A 26079-nucleotide genomic window follows, 5' to 3' on the forward strand; every position below is an offset into this window, starting at 1 on the left:
AAACACTAATTAATTCATTTCCCAAGTAATGTATTTACTTTATTTATGGGTATTCACTTTAATTACACTTGTTTGCATTCCTTGGGTTAAGTAATACAAATTTGCTCTATTTTCTGAAAATGTTTATTTGGGCTTCTTTAAGCCATTCTTTGAGAACCTGTGGGAACAAAGACTAATTGCTTTCCATTGCGGTGGGGCGCATTGATTTCTCACTTTGGAATGCAACGCTAATGGAAGGTAAGGCTCTGCTGCCTCCCCTGTATGGCGCTTGGCTCCTCACCCCTAGCTTTCAGTTGATCGGTCTGGCAAATGGTTTTCCTGGGTTCGTATTGAAAAAACAACCTGACCCTTAGTCTGAGAATAAGGAATCTCTGTGCCTTATCTAGGAATGTGTCCTGGGACCCGGGGGAGACATTTCAGGCTTTTACTGTTCTTGGGACTGAAGCTGCTTCAGTTAGACTTCCTGATACAGAAGAGAAATGCAAAGGCCATCCCCACTAACCCTCATGGAAACTCACTCGTCTCAGTCACCATTGGCCATGTGGCCAATCTCACACAAGGCCTGAGGGACCCCACCTTCAGGATGCAACCTCTTAGCAACTCATTCTTTCATGGAGCATAAATCATTCCCTTTGAGAAGATCTTTCTCCTTGACCCCACCTCATTCACACTGCTCTGGGAACAGTGCCACACAGTCTAGGAGTCCTTTCCTGTCCACGGGTCAGCCTGTTGGACACTTCACAATTCACAAAGTGCAACCAAGCACACAGTATATTTGACCATTCTCAGGAAGGTTTTTAATAACTCTTCAGCGTGGTATTTGTTGAGGTATGATCTGTTTTAATCTCTCCTAAAAGAGGTGAATGGCCTTGATCTGACTATCATAATTATAAATGGAACTGATCTCTCTCGGTCAAGACTCTCTGTACTTCTACTAATGAGCGAAGTAACTTGGACTGAACACATAACAATAACAACTCACTTTGAACTGTTGGCCCCTGCCAGAAGTAAACAGGCAGTGTGCTTGATGTTTCCAGATATCTGTTACTCATTACAGGTAGGTCAAAGATAGGAAAGAGACTCAAAGTCATGGAGGATGTTAGAAATTCCAAGGAGGCCAAAAGAAGGCATCAGATCCCCTGGAGCGGGAATTATAGGTGGTTGGGAACCACCCAACACGGGTGCTGGATTCTCAACTCTATTCCTCTACCACAGAGACCAAGTGTTCTTAGTAACTGAGCTCCACTTCTTCCTTTCTCAATCTTAAAATATTCCATTGTCAAGTAAAGATTTAATATATTCAAGGGACACAAGATTATGGTTTGATATATGTATACCTTTTGTAATGGTTTCAAAATCAAACTAATTAGCACATTCATTACTGCGCCTCAATCTCTACATCAACTCTCTGGACCTTCCCATATTATAACCAACTGTGCGTGCCTTTTGCCTAGCATCTCCCTATGTCTACTATGCTCCAGCCACTAAAACCACCATCTGTTCTCTGCGTCTGTAAGTGCTGTTTTTTTAAATCAATTGCTTATTTTATGTATGTGGATGTTTTGTGTGCTTGTATATCTACGAACCACTTGAGTGCCTGAAAAAGGTATCAGATTTCCTGGAACGGGAGCTATGGGTGGTTGGAAGCTCGTATATGGTGACTGGAAATCAAACTAGGGTCCTTTGGAAGGGCAGCAAGTGCTCTTAACCACGGAGCTATCTCTCTAGCCCCTAAAAGTTTGATTTTTTTTTAAAAAAAGGATTCCATATAAGTGACTATATATGAATATCCTGTTTCCTATGACAGCTGTAGCAATTTAAAACCTCACCCACAGTATTTAAGGATCCCTTTTCTCTACATCCCCCCAAGCTCTTCTTATCTCTTGTCTTCTTGATCAAGCCATTCTAACAGGGACAAGCTGATATCCCATAGAGATTTTGACTTGCATATCCCTGGTGGTTAAGTGCTATTGAGCACTTTTTAATGTAAACCATGATTTACTCCAAACTACCCAGGAGCCAATTGGTCAGGGACCATCCCCAGATACACACAGACAAAATTTGCATCAAAATAAACTTCATTCAGGATAAGTTTTCGTGATGTGGCCCCCCCATGTTTCTGTCTTTCCAGTCTCAAGTCCTCTCCTTCATCCTGGAAAAAAAGGCAGACCACAGTAAGATAGCAATGACTTGAGCAAGAGGCGGAAGAGGAAGAAGGAACTGTCCTTTGAGAGTCCTCAGACTAACGTCTGTGAGAAGTGGGTGATGACAGTATAGGACGGACTCTCAAATAAACTCATTCCCTGCACCTGAGGAGCTTCCCCATAATACCAAGACAGGAGTGTTACTTTTCTTTTTCCACTCTGGAACAGAGGGAGACCTAACAAGTTGAGAAGGAAAACAGAACCAAAAGTTAAGTCTTTGCAGCAGGCTCCTGGTTCCTTTGCTGATCCTTGTAACCTCAAGCATCCCCAGCCTGAGTCTGGAGCCTCCCCAGAGGGAAACAGAAATGCACAGGAAAGGTGAAGTCCTGGGCACCAACCCAGAGCTTTGCAGAAGGTCAAGCGCCAATCTGACCTCACCCCTGGAGACTTCGGAGCACAGAAGCTGGTGCCAGGCCTGATTTCGGGCACTTCACTTTTCAAAGGAGAGTAGAAAGTGGTGGAAATAGCCATAACCTAAACATTATAGGATCGGAGTTGGAAATGACAGAAAAACCGCGTTAGAAAGTTGCATAGCTCAAAGTCATAAAGTCCAGGCCAGTTCTAGAGAATCAGACTCCTGTAGAAGACAGTTAATACACACAAAAAAAGAAGGCTAGCTACAATGGCTGCCACTCCCTCCCCTGGCTGATGGGGCCTGGTGTCTCCTGGAAAGATAACCCTTGACTTCCAACTCTCCTGTCATAGCTTTTTGCTCACTTAGAAACTCCTGTTGCTCCATCATACTCTCCCTGCCTGGCTGTGTTTTGAAACTGCAAAATAAAGGATTCCCAACTATGCAGAATATTGCGGTAACACCAACATGTCTGCATCTTAATGGAAATCATGTCCATGTGTCTGTGTGTACACGCCATCTAGAGATGACAGGCGTGTGTGGCTTGCTGTCATCTGCATGCAGTTCAGCATTTGCATCTGCTCGTCAGTCTGGGATCCAGAAAAGGAGCTTTGGATAGAAGAATCCTATTACTAGTCATTGGGCTGTGAAATACTGTACCTGCGCCATACCTTGTAAATAAAAGCCTGTTTTCGTTCTCTAGATTCTACACTCCCCACCCCCTTGCTGCCATGAGGGAAATCAGCTGAGATTTCCTGAGAAAGCCATAGGGGAGGGGGCAGAACCCAGGATTCTTTGAATGTAGTTTTTCTATGAACTGGAATAAGATTGGGAACCGGAAGGTTTAACGTGTTTTGTAATTCAGGAAGGAAAGAAGAAAGACAAGAAGGGGAGGAAGCAGGAAGTGACCCCTGCAGATGTGGAGGAGGGGGAATCCCAATAAGTCATGCTTACTGAGCAATAGCAATGAGGACTGTAAAGTACACATGAGCACAGACTGTCTTCCCCTCATCCCATATCCTGTAGTAGTTGAACAACCACCACTGGATACTGACTGGACTCACATCCTCAGAATGATTCCACTTGAGGATTTGGCTCTGAGAGAATAATGTAACCAACCTTTTAGAAAAACGAGACTGGGAAAGAGAAGTGAACCTGGGTAGCTACAGTGGAATAAGAGTGAGGGGTATTATTGAGAATTAAGCTCATGAATACATTTGTTCCTAAGTAATGAGCCTCTGACTGAGTTTCAGGTAGATCATCTCCATACTCAATGTGAGTTAAGTATTTCATTTACTGTAGACATGGAGATTTCTGACCTAGAAAAAAAATGGATGGCTCGAATACCCATGATGGAAAAGGAACAATTCAAATTATCATTTGTGTGACATTTCCACCATTTGGTCTATTGAGCAAGCCAAAACTTCTGACCAGCTTTCTGACCAAATTAAATTTTATAAGCAAGAGCCTAATTACTGAGAGGCTCTCATTGCCATGAGAGAGAACTGGGGCAAGCACATGACCCAGTAATTTCCCTGCCAGTGACAGACTACAACCCTGCAGTGAAGCAAACAGCTGAAAGTAAGAAGTTCATCTTCCAACTTAAGGGTTCTATAAATCAGTGTTAAAACCGAGAAAATATTTAGTTCAATATATATCTGTTCTGGTGCACGATGGTTCTGCTTCTTACTGTCTCTCTATAAATGTCTTCATTGAATCTTCTTCACCTCTACTGCATCTATCACCCCTGTTCCTCCAAACACCTAGATGAGAATCACAGTTCTGTGTTCCCACATGCTCGCCTGCCTGTATCCATAGGAGCATACCACTCTGCTACACAGCCAGCTCCCTGTGGTGCTTGAGCCTGGCTTATCTTTCTGTACTTGATGCTACTAATCCCTCCCTAGCAGTCTAGATCTGTGTGCTTTTCAATCTAAATGGTGTACTAACAATGAATGTGTGTCTCTTTGTGGTCCTTCCCTTTTCCTCTCTTCTTGAACATAGACAGTTATCATCTTACCAGCTCATTAGTCTTTTCTCTGTATGTTCCCCCATAATGCATCCACTTAGAAGATGTCAACTACCTCTCAAGTTTAACTTCAGTCATGTGATCATTCTCAAGTCCTACTTACAAATGTACAATGTCTTACTGAATTGCTCTACCTTACCAGCATCGTCAACCTGGTATAGCCCAGTTAAGGGACTCATGTACCATCCCCAACATCAGGAACAAACAAAACTGGATATATCCTAAGCTACAATCACTATTCCTCCTGTATTCCATTAAATAAATGAATTTTCCAGCATATTGCCCTCCCCATCTGCTATGACACTTCTATGGCCTGTCCTGGCATCTTCATCTTCTGTCTCCCACCTAGCAGTAGATTCATTGTGAATGTCATCATTCTGGCTTTGTGACATTTTCTCTACCTACTCCTACCACTGCCTAAATGCAGGCCCTGATTGTGTTAATTAACTCTCAGTTATTATGACAAAATACCTGAGATGAGAAACTTAAAAGGAAGAGAGGTTTACTTTGGCTCACAGTTTCAGAAAAGCCATGTGTGCATTTTTACATTCAGTGTAGAAGTCAACCTATTCATTTACAATGTGCTCACAGCAAGACCTGTATGGTTCTGATTGTACACTCAGGTGTACCCAGGCTGAAAAAGACGGTAAAATGAACTCTTTGAACACATAGTCAGTGACTTCCTCTCCTTCTCTGAGTACTGTAAAGCATACCTGTCTGATGCTGCTCTGAAAATGCCAGGTCACAGGAAAGAGCCCTACTGAGGCTGAAAGAAATCCATGTAGAGTTGAAAGCCAGGACCACGGCCAATGGAGGCTGCCACTGGTAAGGATAAGAAACACACCCAAGACTATGCTCAGGGTGAAGAGACTAAAACTGCAGGCATACACACACACACACACACACACACACACACACACACACACACGCATACACACACACATACACACACACAAACACACACACACACACACACGTGCGCAAAAAAGAATCATCTTCCCAGATACACAGTAGCCAACATTGACATAGCTGACATGTAGAGCTCTCTCTCTCCTCTCTCCTCCTCTCTCTTTCTCTCTCCTCTCTCCTCTCTCCTCTCTCCCCTCTCCCCCCCCCTCTCCCCTCTCCCCTCTCCCCTCTCCCCTCTCCCCTCTCTCTCTCTCTCTCTCTCTCTCTCTCTCTCTCTCTCTCTCTCTCTCTCTCTCTCTCTCTCTGTGTCACATATTTGGGGCCAGGAGGAATATGAGAATGAATGAATGAATGAATTCAGGGCGCCCTGATAAATTCCCCGAGGGATAAAATCCAAAGCGTCTGCTTCTCAGAGATAAACAGAAAGCTTTGCTCCTTGGAGGCATGGCCAGTGGCTGAGCACCACGCTAATCTCCTCTGCACCAGGTCCCAGGCACCACAGCAAATGTGTATCAAAAAAAAAATTTTTTTTTGTAATGGAGGCAAAGAAGAGAGATTCTTTCTCACTAAAGGCAGTAATGTGAATTCAAATGTTCTTCGCCGTCTGGATGAAAGCAACCAAAATTGATGTTGTTTCAAAGCGGGTGTAGGAGAACTAGCAGAGGAATAGATTAATTTGGCGGTGCAGATGAAGCCCACTCCCTGGGTAACTGGGTGGGGCTGGGCCAGCTGCCAGTGAGCCTGAAATACCACACACTTCCCCTGTGTTATGTGCCTGCCTCCAGGAGTGCTTTCCCATCTAGTGTGTCATTTGATCTTCCAAGCACTGCAGTGAGCTACGGCAGAAATAAAAGTATTCTTTCACATCCATGGAAGAAGTTAACTGGGGCCCAAGAGATCCCCAGGGAGGTATCCATTTCTGTTACACCAAAACCAGGGCTCTGGGCCAGTGTTCCCTGGCTAATGGACAAACATTACTGGAGAATGTACTGGGAGTCAGTCTCGATCCTCAAGTGTGGATAGGCCTGAGCTTCTGCATTTGAACTGGTTCACAGATGAGCCCTGTGGTAGCAGGTTTGGGGTCACCCAGCTGCAGAATCCCTGTCTGTTGGTTCTGGGTTTGAATGGCCTGTCCCAAATGTCCGATAACAAACTCTTTGACAGCACACAGTTTAAACCACCGAGCTAAACAACAGACGCTACCAGAGGGTCCCAGCAAGGGTGGAGCGGTTTTCAGATCCCAGACATAGGAGGAGCCAGAGGAAATGCAACCCAGTGTTGACTCAGTGATCTTGACAAGGCTCTGTCCCCTCCCCGGGCTTCTGAGGCTACATCTGTGCAAAACTCCAACAGCCAGTGTCTGGGAAATAGTCACTCCCCCAGATAAAGATGCCTAGAGAAGACCCCTGGTTTGAGTTTGTTGGCCCTGGTGTAGCCATGTCTCCAGAACAAGAGACCCAGCATGGTGGCTTGTGCTTGTAAGGTGAGCCCTGGATAGAACATGGGTAGGATCCTATCCTGTTTGCTAAGTTCCAGGCCAATGAGAGACCCTGTCTCAAAACAAATATGGCCAGTACCTGAGGAAGAGCACCTGAGGATTCACACCACACACACACACACACACACACACACACACACACACACACACACGCACACACGCACACACACACCACACATGCACAGAACCTCAACGCACTTCATCCAAACTTCTACCCTCTCCTAGGTTAAGAATCCAGGCAAATATCATTCCTCTGGTCTATGCTTTGGATGTGGGAATGTCTAAGGAAAAAGAGCTTTTTACCCAGCATCCTAGAACAGGGTGGAGTCTAGATCCAGGGCACCTTGGCCTCTTATCCCACACTTTAGTACTGGAGTGTAGTAAAAAGGCTGTCCCCTGGTCCTTCCTCATTAAGGTTCCTTTGGCATTGTGTGTCCTTCCTAGCTTCAAAACCACCTTTGAGCAACTAAACACATCCCTGAGATATGCGTTTAATACCTTTAACCTCAAATTATCTCTTAATACTAAAGAAATTAATAGTTAACAGACTGACACAAAAAAGTACAACCGGAATGTGGTGGTGGGAAGACACCAGAGGTCAGAGAAGATCCCCCAAAGCAACCAGTCCCAAAAGATAACCATTGACTGCTACTAGTTTGCCAAAGCCAAGGCTAGTCCTATGTTTACTCCAATACCTTTGGACCTGCTCTGAATCCTTGGTCTGACCTTGAAACTCCAATGTCCTCAGAAGGCCACTCAGCTACATTAGAAATCTCCCTATAGTCATTCAGCAATTATTGCTAAGGCTGCAGGGCCACCATGAGACTCTAAGGAAGCCAATTCAAGCCAGAGGGACTCAGCTAACTACTCGCAGAGTCCTCAATACTGAGCAGGATTGCCTCCTGCAGCCTGTCCTTAGTGGGCTCCAGAAGGCCAGAACTCCAGTTTGATCTCCACTCCAAAGCCTGTGCCTTGGCCCCCAAGCCAGCACTAACTGCTCTTCAAAGATTACAAACCTCCAGGAAAAATTAAACCCTCACCAAACAACCTTTAATTTTATCCACTTGCTTTAATGAAGGTTCCGGTGTTAATGACCTCAGAGGCTTTTGTCTGACAGTTCTCCTGCTAACTAAAACCCTGAGCTGCACCCCCACACTGCAGCATGGAATCTTGAGTGTTGTCTCTAATCTTATTTTCTATTTCTGGGCTATATTGCATTAGCACCTTTTTATTTCTCCTGGCATGTTTGACAGTGAGTTCAGGCTAGTGAGAATCATCTCTTTGTGCTGGCAAATGGGAATTGCATCGTTTGTTTTAGAATAATGACTTATAGTTAAAATTACCCCCAGGATGTCATAATTACATGGTCTCAGCTTTCTTCTCTGACTAGGTAGAGAGGCAGTGCTCAGGTGGTCTGTAGGAAGTTGCTCAGAATGGAGGAGAGAGGGGCAATGTACAGATGTGGAGGCTGTGTCCGCCAGAAACACGGGAGGATGGGGAAGGAGGAAGTGGCACGTTAGGATGAGGTAGGAGAATAAAATCCCCCTCTCTCTTCCATACTTCCCCACTCAGTGGATATATGCATGTGCTCATCTGAGAGGGCATGAGCTGAGCCAATGGTGGGATGTTTTTCAGGAGTCCTGACACTCCGTGGGATTAATCAGCATCTGATGATATTCACAGAAGAAGCTTGCCTTAGACCTCACTCATTAAACAAAAGATCTCTGCTAAAAGGCAAACATGATTTGGAAGGGCTCTCCTCATTACCACAAACAACAGGAAGTGGATTAATTTGTGGGTGTTCTGTTGCAATTTGTTTTACATTGACTTTTAGCAATTGAATCTCTGTAGCCATGGGTATATAGTACTATAGTGGGATTCTGCCCTCTTGGCCTCCAGCCCCACACCCCCTGCTTACGCTCACTTCTAATGAGGAAGGGTGCTATACTCTGCCTTGACACCGGCTCTCCTCTCAACTTCCCAAAGGAAACCCTCTTCAGAGCCTGAGACAAGAGAAGGTTGAGAATGCTTTTTCCTGCTAAGGCTGAAGGACAAGGGCAAAGGCAAGATCGGGCAGAGGATGAAGTCACTGATCAAAGGGGAAAGGTGATGGTGGTCAGCGGATAAGGAATAGGTCCTCACTAGGAAGGCATATCACACCAAGTGCCACAGACTCAGAGGTTGTGAACCAGCCCTAGGGAAACCCAGCTTTGTCCCCACCACCTGTGCTCCTGGGGAATATTATTTAACTTCTTGATGGACTCAATTTCTTCATTTCTCAAAACAGGAAACAACACAGGGTCTAACTAGGAGTTTCTGCAGAATCTAATGTGAGATCGGCTACTCAGAACAGTGGAGCTCACCTTTAAAAGGCATAAGGGATTAGCACAGTATTTTCAGGAGGTTTGCATGGGACACTGCCCCTCCAACCCCAATGGATACTGCCGTGTTCGTTTCCTTTGGAAGAGTCTAAAATACCACATTCATCCCCGGGGATGGGATCAGGGGAAGGCGTGGAAGCTGAATTGATGGGGTCCCAAAAGACCCCAGTGAAGTGAATGGATGAGCCTGGGAGAGTCTCCAGGCATTGTCAGGAAGGTGAACAGGAGATCAGCCAGTGCTGAAGGAGAGGCCAGGTATGCAGAAAAGATGAGTTTTAAAACACATACCTTCTAATCTGTGTAATTACTGACGATGGGTCCCAGCACAAGAGAGGAGGCATCTTGTAGACCATCTTCTCTTTGTTTTTCTCTCCATCGGAGAGCTCTAACACTTCCCCAAGGTTTTTTAAACAAAATTACATTTTTCTCAAAGCAGGGCAGATTCAGCCTTCAGGGATGAGCTGCCTCCCAGCCTCCCAGGACTGCGATTCCGGCTGGAGCGGAAGCAAGGGTGCAGTGGGCCCTCTCTGCAAATGACACTAATTAAGATGGGGATTGCTGGTAAAGCAAATCTACTCCAACTCTTTCGTTCAAACCTTGAATGTTCCCCCTGAGGCTCCCTGTATTCACACATGGGCTTTGGAATGACTGTGGCAGCTGTCTGTGGAGAGAAACACCTTGCATGATCCATTGTCCCCCATCCCAGATCTGTCTCCTCAGCTGATCTGCTAGCCTGACTCAGGTTTCAGCTGGCTTCAGGACTGCAATCAGCACCCAAGAGGTGGGCAGAGTGGCCCATGTGATCACGTTCAAAGACAAATAGGGAAAAAAGGCTATGCAGACTAGCTTTACCTTCTCGGAGTCAGACTTCCTGCCCTCCTGTCTTTGCCTGCTGCACTAAAACGCTGTTTATTCACCTGACAAGCTTGGAAGGAAGAAAGAACTACTGGCCCAGGTGCTAAAGAACCTTCAAACCCGAGACCCCACACAGGTAAATTACTATGCTGGACACAGGAGAAAAAAGTCTGCCTAGCAACACCAGCAGGTCAATAAGAGCCCTGGTAGCGTTGGGCAGCATCTCCATCAGGAGGTCAGGTTCACAGTGAATTTCTCCAGTGATAGTGAATGGACAAGCATGTTACTAGAGAAGGCTCCTGAGCTGGTTGCTTATTTTTTTTACATATTTTAGTTGACACATGAAAATTTTATCCGCTTATGGGACATGGAGTGATGGCTCCAGATGTGTGTACATTGTTTTATGTTTCTGTCACAGTAAGCCTCTTTCCTTGAGCATTTATCATTTCCTTATAATAGAAACATCCAAGATTCTTTTTTTGTAGCTCTTTTGAAGTACACAGCACAGTGTCACTATCTGTTGTCACCCTGGTCATGGCACAGCTGAATTCCCCTGTGACAGTAGCCTGCTGCCCAATACACCCCCATCCCTCTCTCCCGACTTCTTCATCTGACCTCTGCTTCTAGGATGTCTACTCTTTTATACCCCAAATATGAATAAGGAAATATAGTGCTTGGTTGTCTATGCCTGGCTTACTTTACAATGCGCAATGGCCCTGAAGCTGGTATCCTCTGAGGGTCTTCTTAAGGCCTTCATGTCTATGATGCCACCCTGAAGACCCCGGTGCTCAGAGAGTTCTGCCTCCCTCCTCATGGTTGCCAGGGAAATCTCTATGGTTCACCAATGAACCGTCAGCTGTTCTTTGCAGGCACAGAGACAGATGCCTTGTTGTCTCTTGTAAAGTAAAATCTTTGGGGCTCTTTGCTGTGTACCAAGCATTTCTTTGTGTTTGCATGGCTTTGAAACCCCTATCCTGGAGCCTGATATGGTTTCTAGGCTACAACTCAGGTTTTGTCAACTGCTTAAGCTGCTCTCCCTTGTTGTCTCAGGCTCTGGGTACCTGAAGACGCTTGGCATCTTTATTTCCCAATATTGTTTCCCTTCCGACTCCCTTACTATAGATAATGTCTTTTTTTTTTTTAATATCAGTTTGCAGTTCATGGGAGTGCCCGAGCAGGAGGCTCTGGGTATGCCCAATTCTCTTGCTCTTTGTGGTTATGAAGTAAGTTCAATGTCACTCTGATAAAAGACAAAGGCCAGAGGGGCAAAGCTTTTTTCCGGGTTGGCAGCTGGTGCTCACATCCTGATTTTTAACCGCTTTCCAACTGTCTGATTCAGGGCAGGTAATTGCTGCCTGATCTTCAGTTTAAGCATTTGTTAGCCAGATGTTGAATAGCTCGTGGTGAAGGCACACTAAGTGCTGGGCTTAGCTGCTGACACATATTAAGAGCTTGGTAGATGATAGCATGGGAATTAAAGCTGAGGCCAGACTTCCACATGTGAGTCGCAAGGCACCCACATAAAAGTACAACGAGCTCTTGTGAAACTGTTTAAGTCATTGTGTCTTAAATGGAAGGAATTTTAGAAATTTCCCCTCAGATCCCCAAATCATGAGGGATCAAATGCTAGCTAGAGCAGCTCTGATGTCCCTCTGATGTCAAGCCTGATGTCCCAGAAGCCTCCCTAACATGAGCTCTCACCCCTTCTGTCTTTTGAAAGCCTGATCTTACCCTGATACAAACCTCTCTGGAAATGTCCTTTGGGACATCCCTCCTATGGACCTGCTCTAGGCTGGGACCCCCTCATGCAAAAGAACACTGTCCGCCTCCTTGGGATCTGAACGCTGCAGAGTGCCATTCTCTCGAGATAGCAATTTCTTTGCTGTTGTTCTGTTGAATACATTTTTAAAGAAGCCTCCCTTGGCCGCCGCCGCCTCACTTTTCTTTGTGGTTAGATGCAATGACTAGAATCTTGCACGTCCTTACAAGTCAATTTTCCTTTAATGATGATTTTACTTGCTCTGAAGCTTATCGGAAGGAGGGTTCACGCACCCGGGGTCTCGGCTTGCCACTTTCAGTGGGCCGAGACAGCTGTTCTATAGGCAGCTGCACCTGTTTTGAATGTCATCAATGTAGTGCTAATATGCAAAGCGATTCCCGAGGCAGGAAACCGGAACCAACGGTGAAAGAAACCGCGTTCTGGATTATAAATCACTTTCCATCCGCCCAGGCACTTTCTTTGGGAGTCAACAGAGGAAGTTCTATAGGCAAAGGGCCCCTGAAGAACTTCTGTTCTTGTGTGGAGTGGGGGGAGGAGTTCCAGAAGGACATTTTTACGTCTGGTATGGAATTAGATGAAGCTGAAGTGACAGAGAGGGCATATGCCCAAAGAGGGTGGGAGGGAGGCAAAGAGGCCATATATTAGACAAGAGCTTCAAGAAAATGCATTTGCCTCTACAGTCATGGCCAAGAGCATTTCCAAAGGTCTTAATGGAAAGTTCTGGAAGGGCTTATCTGAAACTAATTCTAAAATCCTTACCTTCTATTTCAAAGCATTGTGAGCTTTTCTTATTTTTCAGAGCTAAGCGTAGAACCCTTGACCTTGAACACTGCCCTGAGCCTGAGCTATAAACCCAGTTCCAAAGCATATGCCCGTGGCTTTTCCACTAATGCACTCCCTGAACAAAACATATAGAGTAAACTTTTAGGATCAAGGAAGGAATAGTGAGTGCAGGCCTTGTTGTGAAGCTGGGTTTCTTGCCTTCTACAATCTAGAGAGAAGGCTGCCTCAACTAAAGCTCTTAAAAAATGGATCCAAGCTATTTGATGAGGTGCCAGCCCTTCGGGTTTCTCTCTAAGGAGAGCGCTGCTGTTTGTTGAGGCTGAACTCACGTCCTCTGATTTCACTCAAGTTTTAGTGTAAAACACACAAGATTTACTATCAAACAATGAACAGGGACATAACTCTGAAGGCAAGCCCTGGGTGTCACTAAAAATGCAAGCTCTCCTCCATTTAAGAGAGGGCTCAGACTAGACCAAGGCAGAGAACAGCTTATGTTTGTCTGACTGTGCTGGTATCTAAGAATTTTCTGGACAGGTGGTAGAGAATGTTGGGTTTGGAGTGACAGAGGACAGCAAGAGATCAAACAAGAAGAAGAGAGGAAGGCAATCTTTGGATATGGGAGTACTCTATAAGAGCAGTGGTTCTCAAGCTTTCTAAAGTGGTGACTCTTAAATACAGTTCCTCGTGTTGCGGTGTCCCCCAACCACAAAATTATTTCATTGCTTTGTTATAACTGTAATTTTGCTATTGTTATGAATCATAATATAAATATCTGTTTTTTTCATGGCTTTAGGTGACCCCCCAACAAAGGTTCAGGACCCCCAGGTTGAGAACCACCTGCAGTATAGCAGGAATAAATAATTCAGGTTGCTGCAAGCTATAAGCTCCTGTGATAGGCAAAGTTAGACATCTGCTATGTGTGAACCTCCTGTCAACATTCCACCCACAGTGATCTTAATGTAGCCCTACAAAGCTAAATCCAGGTCAGGAGACAGAGACTTGGAGGCAGAGGCTGGGGAGATTGCTCAGTGAGTAATATATTAGCTGTGTGAGAATGATGGCCTAAGTGCTGATCTCTATGGGAAACTCCAGGCACAGGAGTACATACCTGAAATCCTAGTGCTGGGGAAGTAGAGAAGGGAAGACTTTCTACGGCTTGGTGAATCGTTAGAGAATTTGTGGGAAAACAGTAGGTTGGAGAGTGATGGAATCATACATATGACATTGACCTCTGCCCTCTACACTTACACAAATGCATGTTTGTGCACACTCCTAAACAACACACATATATACGTGTGTGTGTACATGCACACAAAGCTAAATGAAAGCATGCATCACAAATTTAAGATATCTGTACCCTAAATGCAAGAGGAGTTGAAGGCAAGCAAGCTTATTACAGTGTTGGATAAAGAGAAGAGGAAACCTGACCTGGAATGAGACTAATTGGAGAGATGCAGAGAGAGTCTAGAAAAATGAATGGCAGGATCAAATGCAGTGACAAGAATGAACATCACAGGTTCACAGAGCGGGAAGAACAGGGGTAGGGGCAGGCAGTCTCAGGATACACGCAGACACCTTGAATAGAGCAGAATAACCTTCAGCGGCTGTGATACTGTCACCTTGGAACTTAAAAACTAGATCTCCGGGTCCCCCTTCCCCTTGTGGTTCTGTGCTACAAGGGATGGACAGGCCACAGAACCCACTCAGAGGCTTACTACCCACAGCTGTGGGTCTGTTCCGTTGTGGCAAATATTTATTTAAATCAACACTAGAGGGGGTTGGATGCTAGTGTGTGAACTGGAAGGTGTCTGGGGATACGGAAGTCCCAGTGCTGTGTATTCCACAGGTGACTCATGCCTGTGTTTGGTGACAGCTGTGTTTCTTCTATCCTGAGGATAGCCATTAGAATCAACCCGAAAGTCTGGGTGTGTGAAGATTCCCTACCATTCTAGGCATCCCCGTTTCAAAGTACAATAGCGTAGGTGTCCCTCAGGATTTCCAGGGAGAGAATACAGTTATTTACTTATTGGCTTTATTAAAAATGCACCCATTACCTGAATGCCTCTAGGCACCAGCACAAAAATATACTTTTGAAAAAATGAGAATTCAATTAGACAGAGATGCATATCCACCTTCAGCAAGTAGGCCAGCAGAAAAGTCCCCTCCGGATGGATGGGAGCCCAGACAAAAGATGCCCTGGACTGTGTGTCAGAACATCAGGCTGTCCTGAGCCATGAAGAGAGGAGATGGGAAATAAGAACAGCAGCCACCTGGTTCTGTTCCATCCCGTGCTGCTCCAGCTCAGCCCAGAGTTCCAAAAGTGGCTGTGAGATTGGGCATTGAGTTTATGATGATGCCAGGAAATGGGTCTGGGTCTCAGGTAGCAGAGACAGCAACCTCCAAGTAGAGACTTTTGAGACACTTTTAATTAGCTGTCGTGTGTGCTATTTTGACTTTGTGCTTAGCTACAATCTGTAACGGTTTTATGAGTCGGCTGAGCCTGTTTCCTGCAAGAAATCTTCTGAGACAGGCAGTGATTTTTTTTTCTAAAACTCAAATCTCATGATGTCACTCCCTACTAAGAATATCCATCGTTCTCTATTGCTTTAGGATCCAGAGCCCCTACAACCCCCCCCCCTTGTGAAATCTTGAGGTCAGACTCTTGGCTATTTCTCCTCATACCCTCGCCTCATCCCTGTTCAATCATACACGGCGATCTGAAGGTCCTCAAACTACGGTGACCTAATCCTAATCTTTCAAAGACGCTTTACCTTTGGGTATCAGGAGTGCCATTCAACATAAGGCCTGCTGCCACTGGGAAGCTACTGTAGATCACCAAGTCACAGTGACCTCTTGTCAAAGTAGTCTTCTCTGCTCTTCTATTCAGAGACAAGTGAGACTTCCCAAATTCTTAAGAGCCCAGCAACACTCTATCACGACCCTGTGCTGACATGTCCATCTCTTTGACCAGATCTATGCACTCAAAACAGAGCCCTGTAACAAAAAGGCCAGAGCAAAGTCAGAAGGCAGCCTCCTCAAGATCCAGAGCCTCATACTATGTGCTCTCCTCCTTCCCCTATGGCGCTTGTAATCAGATCCATCTGGTGAAATTTATTTAAAGATTTGAGGGTACAATAAGATCATACATGGAAACATTCTAGCTCAGTGTCTCATGACAGGTCCCTGACAATTGTTGATTGACCTAAGGGAAAGTGGCCTAACAGATTTGCTTGGCATTTTGCAAGGAAAAGCCTACGATCAGAAACAAAGTCACTTGCTCAGGACTGCCCCATAGGTAAGAAAATGGCTAGCCTCGTGTTCTTCTAACCTTCAGTGCCTTCAAGGATTCTGGAGATGAGAGGCCTCACTCCCTGGTTGGTCTCTATTCAGATAACCCAGGGCAAAGTGACTTCCTTTGCAGAAAAATCAGACTTCTGGATCCTTCTGGCTTCCTCTACCTTGATCACCTATGAAAATGATCCCTGGATAGAGTCAACTGACAGAGACAGGTTTTGTTTGGGAAGCAAAATGGTATGATGAAGAAAAAAAAAAAGAAAGAAAGAAGCAACAGATAGGAAATTATTACAGCATAGTAACAAGGTGCTGTCCAGCCAGTTTTCTGATTCTCTTTCCCTGGTTTAAAGCTTTTGGAATAAATCATCTTGCTAGCCCATCAATCTCTAAATCTCTGTGCCACTTGTAAAATCAAACAACCATCACACCCTAGAGCAAATGTGCTCATGAGTGGCCAGCTCTTCAGGAGCACACAGCTCTCCTTCTTAGCCTGCACGTTAGTGGCATCTGGGTGCACTGCTGTAGTTCCACTGGGTGAAGTTAGGGTGCAGAGGTCTGCTGTAGAGAGAAAACACTCATGCCAAACAAAGGTGGTCTATGCTTCCTCAGTCTCCCTTGCACTCTTGGGAGAGGGAGGCAGTCCGAGATGCAAAGCCTGTGGTTTCTCAACCCCCTGATCAGATGTCAGCCTTGCTGCCCACCAGCCCTAGTGAAGCACTTGTCCTAGAGTAGCAAGGCCAGCAGAGAACGGAGACTCTCCATCAGTGCCACTGAAAGAAACAGACTAGCTGCCAGCCAATGATGCTACTAAGAGTCTGTTCTCCAGTGGGGATGGCAGCTGTGCTTGCATTAACTGTCTAGGGTGACCTGCCCTCCTCTGGGGCTCAAGCACACACTCAGCCCCAAAGCTCAGCTCAGAGCAGGCTTCGCTTTCAAGGAAAGAAGCAATGTTTACCACAGATCATGCTACTGGGAAACTGAGACTTGCTTGGCTTGGCTGCAGCTGTGGGCATGACTGTTATAAGCTTCTGAGCCGATCGGTAAATAACCCTCCATGCTTAGCACACAGTAAGAATCAGAAAACAACCATAACAATGCCGTCTCTACCGAAGTCTACTCTGTAAGAACCCTGGGGGCCAGTGCATCCCAACCTGGGTTCCAGTGATGCTCAGTGGGCTTCATTTCCATCACCCTCACCATCCATGAACTGGAGCACCTGACTTGAGGGCTTCCTGTGGAGAGTAAATGGATCAACACTGATCTGACACTCAGTAGGCCATGCACATGCTTCAGCTGTTAGTTTCATCCCATCAACCTAATAAGCATGTGTTGGGTATGAACATGTAAGTGGGACACCTATCAAATGCCTGGAACTACCAGGTCACAACCACCCTGAGTGGCTAAAAAACTGCTTCTTCCTCACCCTGGAGGACCTTCATCTTTTTGATGAGGTCCAGAATCCTCAAGTATCTGGGGACCTTCTCCATAGCATAGAAAATTGCCCTGGGTCTGGTGCAGACAGCCATCTCTCAAGTCCCTACTTTCCAACGTGCAAGGCCAGAAATTCAGTGGCCTGAAAAGGGGAGGCGATGGGTCCTCCCTGCACCCTCTGAGGTTCTTGGTATTAAAGCTGGCTCCTAAAACTGAGAGCCTTTCTCTTTATTTCAGCTCCATTATATCCCCTGAGAAGCCATTTGTAACCAGGCCCATTTGCTTACACAGCCATTCCAGTACAAGTCAACCCCCAAACCAGCCTTTCATCAAAGTTAATCCTTGTCTGGCATAAAATGACACTGAGAACATGATGCTATCACCTCCCTCACTCTCCCCAGATTGGCATCCCATAAGACCTTGCTGCGAAGTGGACGATAAGAAAATCTCTCTCTCTCTCTCTCTCTCTCTCTCTCTCTCTCTCTCTCTCTCTCTCTCTCTCTCTCTCTGGCCTCCTTTCATCCAATTCGAGAACATTCATCCTGAATCCTCCAGGGAAAGACTCTGGAATGGAGGGTACAGCATGGCTTCAGCAAGGTCCAGGCTGAAAGACTCTGGAATGGAGGGTACAGCATGGCTTCAGCAAGGTCCAGGCTGAAAGACTCTGGAATGGAGGGTACAGCATGGCTTCAGCAAGGTCCAGGCTGCTCCAGGGAGTGGATGCTAATCACTTGTCATTCAGCAGATATTGAGTACGCAGTGTTTGCCCGGCACCAGGGGTAAAAAGAATAATAGGAAGCATCTCTTCATCCAAGGAGCTCGTGATCCTGCAGGGAGACAAATGGAGATAGCTTACAATACAGTTGGATGAACCTGGTAATAGAAATATGCAGCCAGTGCTCCTCACTGTGGGTAATTTGTTTAAAATGTTATTCCACTGCTGACAACCTTTTCATCCTCAACAATTGCCACTCCATCTTCTCATCTACTCTCCAGCAATTCCCTGGTTATTCCAGAATGATCAGTTCCTTCAGCTGCTGTGTCCTTCCTCTTGCCCCTTGTCCAATTATAAACTCCTATGCATCCTTTAAAACCCTTTCATGCATGCCTACTCTCCACTGCTTTTTCTAGCTTTCATACCTATCTCTACTTTTACACGCATTGTTCTGCACTTGAGAATGTATTTCTTGCTGCATAGAGTGTGGTGGTGCACATCTTTAATCCACAAGCACTCAGGAGGCAAAGGCGGGGCGATCTCTATGAGTTCCCAACCAGCCTTGTCTACACAGTGAGTTCATGCTAACCAAAGTTACATAGTGAGGTCTCAAACAAACAAACAAAAAAACAAACATGAATCTATTTCTTTATGGCGTGATACAGTACCTACTTAACCTTAAACATTCATTGAATTGAACTGTGTGTAAGATACACTAGCAAAAGTGGGGCGGTGTACACCTGTAATCCTAGCGTTGGAGATATGGAAGGAGGATAAAAAGCTGCAGGCCAGTTTAGACTATACAGGAATAGTCTGGTGCTGCTGGTGCTGCTAGTGGTTCTGGTGGTACTGGTGGTGCTGGTGGTGCTGGTGGGGGTGATGGTGAAGGTAAGTTTTAAAAGAGTGCTGTACACTGTGGGTCCTCCATTCCCCCTGCTTTGTAGGGAACCCGATTTCAGATCCCAGCATCCATGTCTTGGGACTCAAAACTACAGCTGCAGGGAAATCTAATGCTATCTTCTGGCCCAAAAGGCCATTGCATGGGCATGCATGAACCCATGTGAAGACACACACAATTAAAACCAAACCCAAACTCCTTTTAAAAAATCTGAAAAAGAAAACGTAGCATTCCGACCAATGAGCACTGTTTTGATCATTTCTGTGGGGCAGCAGCTATGCAAAGTGTTCCACATCCATTTCTCAGAATTTCATTCAAACAACATTGAAAACACAAAGTGTCACAGATGACTTGTCTAGCAAGTAACACCTGTCCCGAGATTTCCTTCAGTTAATTAATACTTTCCCTAGAGTGTATGGATGTCTATCTCTGCCTGCCTCTTTACACACACACACACACACACACACACACACACACACACACACTCATAAACCATCACAGAACCCCACTGACTATTTTTAGCCCTTGGTAATCTGATGTAGAAGCTCTTTTATGAATCATCACAGTACCCCCTATGCTCACAAAAGCATCTTAATCAAGCGTGACTGCTGCTGTGCTTGTGTCTTTTCTTAGGCTGTGAATTCCTTCAACATGTCTCCCCCATGTTTTTCCTTTGTTCCAAGTCACTATCATGGTACCTAGAGAACAGTATGTTCGATGAATAATTGTGATAATTGAATGAAGAAAATAAAGCAAGGAAGAAGGGATGGAGAAAGAGAGAGGTAGAAAGATATGGAGACAGGGGTGTGGTAGGGGGATGCTAGAAGAAAGGGAAGAGAGAAGAGAAGAAAGATAGTATATGTCCTGGACCAAGTAGGTTACTTAAGTAGCAAAGCTTCTTCATAAAACCTAAGAGCAGTTCAGCCAGGCAAAAGAAATGCAGATAGACCAGGGAGACTTAGCCATTCACTTGCTGTGTGTCAAGCACCCTTGCTTCTTGACCTGTTGTTGAATGCTTGGACACATGGCTGTCTGAATCCAGTCACACTGGCCTCCTGTGCTCTGCTTTATTGAAAAGCTTTGGACAGGACCCATAAAAACTGTGGAAACATTGATTTAATCAGATCACCCACCTCAGTTTTCTGCCATGTACCCTATCAGGGACATGGGCTCTATCCTCTCTGAATTAGTGCCTATAAAACAGGCAACAGCAGCTCCATCCTCATGTACCCTACAACTCCCTGCGTCCTACAATTCAACTCATTGTATCCCAAGTCTATGTGGCCAAGCCAACGAAGCCCTACATTAGGACCAAGGAAAGGGAAAGGCCAAACCCCAGAAATTGAATTGGCCTATGACTTTGGCCTGAAAATTAGAGAGATTGAAGTTGGGGTATGCAGAGAAAGTAAACAGAAAATGTGTCTGCATCTTTTGCAGACTTGAATTTAACGATCATTTTATCTATGGTAAGAACCCATTCTAGGGGAGAGGGGGGAAAGGTCTCCAGATGTATGAGAAGCTAGCTAGAGTATAAAACCTGCACTCCCTCCCGATCATAATTTGCTTCCTAACTAAAAGATCCCATGGCAGGAGGGAGTGCCCATGTGACAAAACTCATCCTTCTTCTGAAACTCAAAAAAAGTGATGGGTAGTGCTCAGTGTTCCCCAAGTAGGACGGTACCAGCAGTGGGCCTTGGGAAACCCTGTATCTCTGGCCCTGTGTCCCCCCTGACGCACAGTGTGTGGTAGGTAGATCGATCACTCTCTTATTTCCCAGCTTCTCTGTGAGATAATTACCTAGGTCATTCTACTCACCAAAGGGCCCCACTGCCTCCTAGCTGAGGTAGTTCCTAAACCTGAAGTGTAGGTCACAGTAGCCTAAGAGCAAACTCTGCTCCCTCTTCTTCCGTGAAAAGAGCCAGCAGGGCCCCCACCAGCAGCTCACTGTTCCCTTCTCCTCTCACCCTGTGACTCCTGTCACACCTGTGGCCATAAGGCCCCAGGGGAGTATCGGCCTGTCACATCATACTTTGATGCCCTAAGTGTTCCCACCCACTAAGGCTCCTTAGCCAGCAGGAAAGCGATTAGAACCTGTAATTTCTCATAGCGGTTAGCAGGTGACAGGCTCCCATAGCATGGCATCCATATGGCGTCACCCCTTCTGTTGAGCACAATTTTAGGGCAAGATTCATACCGCTTTTCTCTGTGCTCAAAATAGATGCCCAAAATTGGGATAGAATTTACATAAGTTGGCTGAAGAGACTGTGTTCAATTAAAAAGCTTTTGTTGCCAAGGAATTTTTTTTAGTTGATACATATGCTCCTTTATTGCAGTCCTCCAAGGAAGAACGATTTTCTCTCTCTCTCTCTCTCTCTCTCTCTCTCTCTCACACACACACACACACACACACACACACACACACACACACACATCTACCTGCCCCACAGGTTGAGTGAGTAGCCAGGAAGCCTCCTCCTCACATGGAAATAACAAGGTCCCGTGCTGTGAAAACTGGAACTGGAAGCTAAGGAGCCCTCTTGAAAGGCGAGCCATGAAGTTTCTCTCCGTTCTGAGTCCGTTCTGAGCCCAGCCCTGGAGAAGATGGACCACCTCACTTTGCAATCACTGCGAATTCAATGCAATGTGTTTCTAGTTGCCCAGATGCAGAAGCATGCATATAAAAACTACAAAATGTGTTGGGGGAAAATATTTGGGAAACAGAAAAATATAAAGGAAGGGAAAATTCCTTGGTAATTTTACCACTCCCAGAACTTTTTAACATTTCTGAGTGTTTCTTCCCAGTCTTTACTAAAGCTATGCATATTCACACAAATTTGGGATTGCAACATATAAACGCTTTTCATCTTGGCATTTCTGTTTAACATTATATCATAACTCCCTGAGCATGTTTTTTCGATATCAAGTACATTGCAGGAACATCGTTTTAAATGACTGTACTCTAAGGTATCTAACCCATACTATACTTGAGAAATAGTCATTTGTTATTTTAGAATTTGTTGCTCTTTTTAGATTGATGTTGCTGCAATTAACATTCTTGACTTCAACACGCCTCGGTGACTTCTTTAGGATAATTTTGCATGGGTTGTGAGCTGAGGTGTGGTGTATTCCATAGACAAGCTGCCCTGAGCACTTCACAAGCTTTGGGAATGACTTACCTTATGATTAATGCATGCACTTTTTTTTTTTGGTACAATGCCTGTTTAGCATCAGAAATGAAATCAGCGTTAAAGAACATAATTTGGTGGTGGAGTATTTTCCCAGGAAAAGTTAAACAACCCTGGCTTGGGCATCTGCTGTTTGTGCCTGCTTAGCATCCACCCGCCTTCTCTTCTTTGTGAGAGTCTACACCTGTTTCCTCTCCCTGGATTAAGTAGGAACTCGTGACCTTTCAACAAAGGAGTAGCCAATCAGAGTCACGACAAAGGAATTGGCCTTGAGTTTGTGTCATCATTTCTAGAAAAGGGAGTTTTCTTTCCTCTGAATGTCTGAGAAGGTGGGGCATAAACCTAGGGATACTGAACACCACTTCTGTCCTCCATTGCAAAAGGCAACCTACCTAAGAATTGGACTCAAGATGGTGAGAAAGCAGACCCGAGAGATGAAGACAGATGAGTTCCTTGCAACATCCAAACTCTGATCTGTGTACTCTTGAGGCTAGCAAAAATACACCAATCCCCCCTGGGTTTGTGTTGTCTGTCCAGTGACAGCAAGTCACTTCAAGGCTCAGAGCCTGAACACAGGGCCTCAAAACCTGTATCCTCCACAAGCAAGTGTCCATGTTTGTACAGACAGACTAAACAGTTGTCTACTGTATCCTGCCAGTAGATTCTGTGTTGGAATCTATAAGTCCTGACTTGGAGACACCTAGATCCCAAAAGGGAAAGGGGAAAGAACACACAACACTCTGAGATACAACATGGGAGCAAAGGACTAATAGAATTGTGGGCCTGTCTGCCTTTCTGAAAAGGAATGGGACTAGCTTTCCTAGGGAGGACTTAATCTGAACTTAATTCCACAATGGAGTTAGAGGTTGAAGGATGGCTTGCCAGCCACACAGCCTCAGCCTGAGCCAAAGGGCAGAGCTGAGAGCATTTAGGCAGGTCAGGGTGAGTGCAGAGAGTTCCAGGAAAAGTGTCAACAAAGCCAACTGTGACCTGCACAGCTATAATTATGAGGTTGTTGCTGTCCTGAATCACATCTCACAGAGCTGTATCCAGTGATCATCTCACCTCCTGAAGAAAAGCTTCCTGAGGTTGGGCACAAGCTCTGTACTTTTAGCATTTTACCCTGCCTTCTTTGGATGTTCCCAAAAAATTTAATTGACCAATCTCAGCTTGAAACTAATTGCAGTGTTGGACTGAACAGGATATGAACAGACACTGAGAAACAACTTCCTCACCTGGCATTGGCATATTAACTTTAGAAACAGGACAGTCAAGCAAGCTACACCAATAATTTGAAACCACTAAATGGCTCACCAGTTCTCATCATCATGACTGCCTTTTATTTTCCCAGAAGACATTGCTTACCCACCATGCAAGACTGGAGAAGTTACCTTATTTGTAAATGTGTACCTGTTGCCACATTTTCGGTCCCATCAACTAGCTACCTCTGCTTGACCCAGCCTTCTCCTGGCCTTATGAAATGTTCCTAATGGAGGTGATACAAAATCTGAATGCAAAGTTGGGTCCTCTGAGTAGGATTCTTTGGCCCAGCATTTCCCCAGCTACTCCTGGTCAACTTATCCAGGAAATATATGAACTACTGGGTCGTTCTCCAGGAAATCCTGATTTAGGAGATGTGGAGCCTCCCCCGGCAATCAGTGTTAAAGCAAGTACCTAAAGTTGTAGTTTGAGGCAACAGTTATTCTGGCTGGAGAGTGTTAATTACCCACAATCATAAGCAACCATTTCCCATGAGGAACAATAACTCCATCAAGCAGAAAGACCACCGTCAAGGGAATTGAATATCTTAGACATGAATACTTGGCAGCTGGGTGACTTTGAACAAATTATATCACCTCCTTTAAGTCATACTTCTGCCTTTATGAAATAAGGAAGACATTGCTTGCCTCTTTCCCGCTGAGGAATCCAATTAGATGATGCATGTAAAAGAGTATCATCTACTGGAGGAATTTTCAGTGTGCCATCTTGGCTGCAAGCAAAAGCCATGAGATAACTTACTCAGTGGAGGGGATCGGCCTTGTGACACTTGCCAGCAATTTGTAAATATTAGCACCACAAACTCCCCATCCATTATAACATGCTTCTCCAGCCTTGTGCCAATATTCCAAAGTTGGAAGGTCACCTTAATAAACAGCAATTAGCATTTATTGAATGCTAACTCTACATGATTCAGGATTAATTATTCAGACCCATTAATTTAATCTTCATAACAACTCTCTGGACTCAGTATTATTTGTATTGCCATTTTGTGGTAGAGGGGAACTGAGATACAGGAAAAGCATAATTAAATTAACCCAATCAAGATATAAAAGAGGTTTGGTTAAATAACCAAAAATGGGTCTCACAGTTAGCTTTGTACCTCAAAGTTTGTCAGCAGACTAAAAGACTCCCCATGATTATTAGAAGTCCCTATAATAATAATAGGCCATCAAAGGCCTCCAGTTGTTTATTTCTTTACCTTGGAAAAATGCAAGTGCTGACAGTTTCTTATTGGCCATTTCATTATGGGTATTGCCATCTATGGACTTCTGCCTTATCCAGCATACCTCTTCATGGTTACTATAGAAATTAGAGCCAGGTGCGTTATTAACAGATATTTCATCTCTGAGGCCTCAAGCTAAAAGTTCAACGAACCTCACAATCTTTACCAGTTCCTGTATTTCAGACTAAGCGCCACTGCCTTCCAAAAAGGCACACAGTAGGTACCTTGGGCAAGTTTACACCTGACTATTACACATGTGTGTTACCTTCCCAGCCCCAAAAGAAAACTTAAGCTTGCTTTGTAAATCCAATATCACCCTTTCCAAGACTAAACAGAGCCCAGACCAATGAAGTGGGTTCCCCCCAAGTCCAAAGCAAATGAATAGCAGAGGCCACTCAGACTCCACACAGTAGAGTGATGCTAAAGTCAGAGCTCTTTGAAGCCACCATGAGGGGCACCACAGCAACCCCCAAAACATGACAAGAATGGCAGTGTGAAGAGAGCCAGGGACAGAGAGGCTTCCCCAAGTAGACCTCCTTCTGCTGAAAGATCCACCCAGCACCCAGCAGTGGTTTTGCTCCTAGCCCACCCATCGCCATTGCTCTTCATGGCTCCTGAAAAGTATGAGTACAGGAGACAGGCCGGACTGTAAGTGCGATTGTTGTGTTTTAATGGGAGGCAGACCAGAAGAATGCTAAGGACAGCTGCTTTCTCTTTGGCCTAGGAAGGAAGAAAAGGGGGGAAGAGACACACAAAACCGTGCCTCCTGGTCTGCACTCAGGTTGCTGCCTCGGAGTGCCTCGGAGCTCTGAAGAACTTTTAATAGAAATCTGCAGAATGAAATGGGCTACAGCTGTTTGCCTTGATAAATATATTTTATGCTACATGCCTCAGCCGCCATCTGTTTGCTGATACGAGCACTTCTTCGTGGCAACTAAGGAGAAGTCATCAAAAGGCATGGCAGGAGAGAGCTTAAGAGCAGGTAGAGGGGCTGCGGAGGGCAGGGCCCTGGATTGTGTGCAAGCTGAAAAGGGCCAGCCAGAGGACAAAGAAGATGGGGGTGGGTGCAGAATAGGGAGGCTCACTGCACAAGTCAGATAACCCACCTGCCTAGGAAACCCTGCACACTTCTCTTAAAGCTGTTTTGTTGCTGATGTTGTTGTTGTTGTTATATGTTTTGTTTGTTTGTTTGTTTCTTGGGTTTTTTTTGTTTGTTTTTTGTTTGTTTGGTGTGTGTGTGTGTGTGTGTGTGTGTGTGTGTG

Source organism: Rattus norvegicus, chromosome 8 (genome assembly GCF_021556685.1).
Source record: "Rattus norvegicus strain SHRSP/BbbUtx chromosome 8, alternate assembly SHRSP_T2T, whole genome shotgun sequence".
In the NCBI taxonomy this organism is placed as follows: Eukaryota; Metazoa; Chordata; class Mammalia; order Rodentia; family Muridae; genus Rattus; species Rattus norvegicus.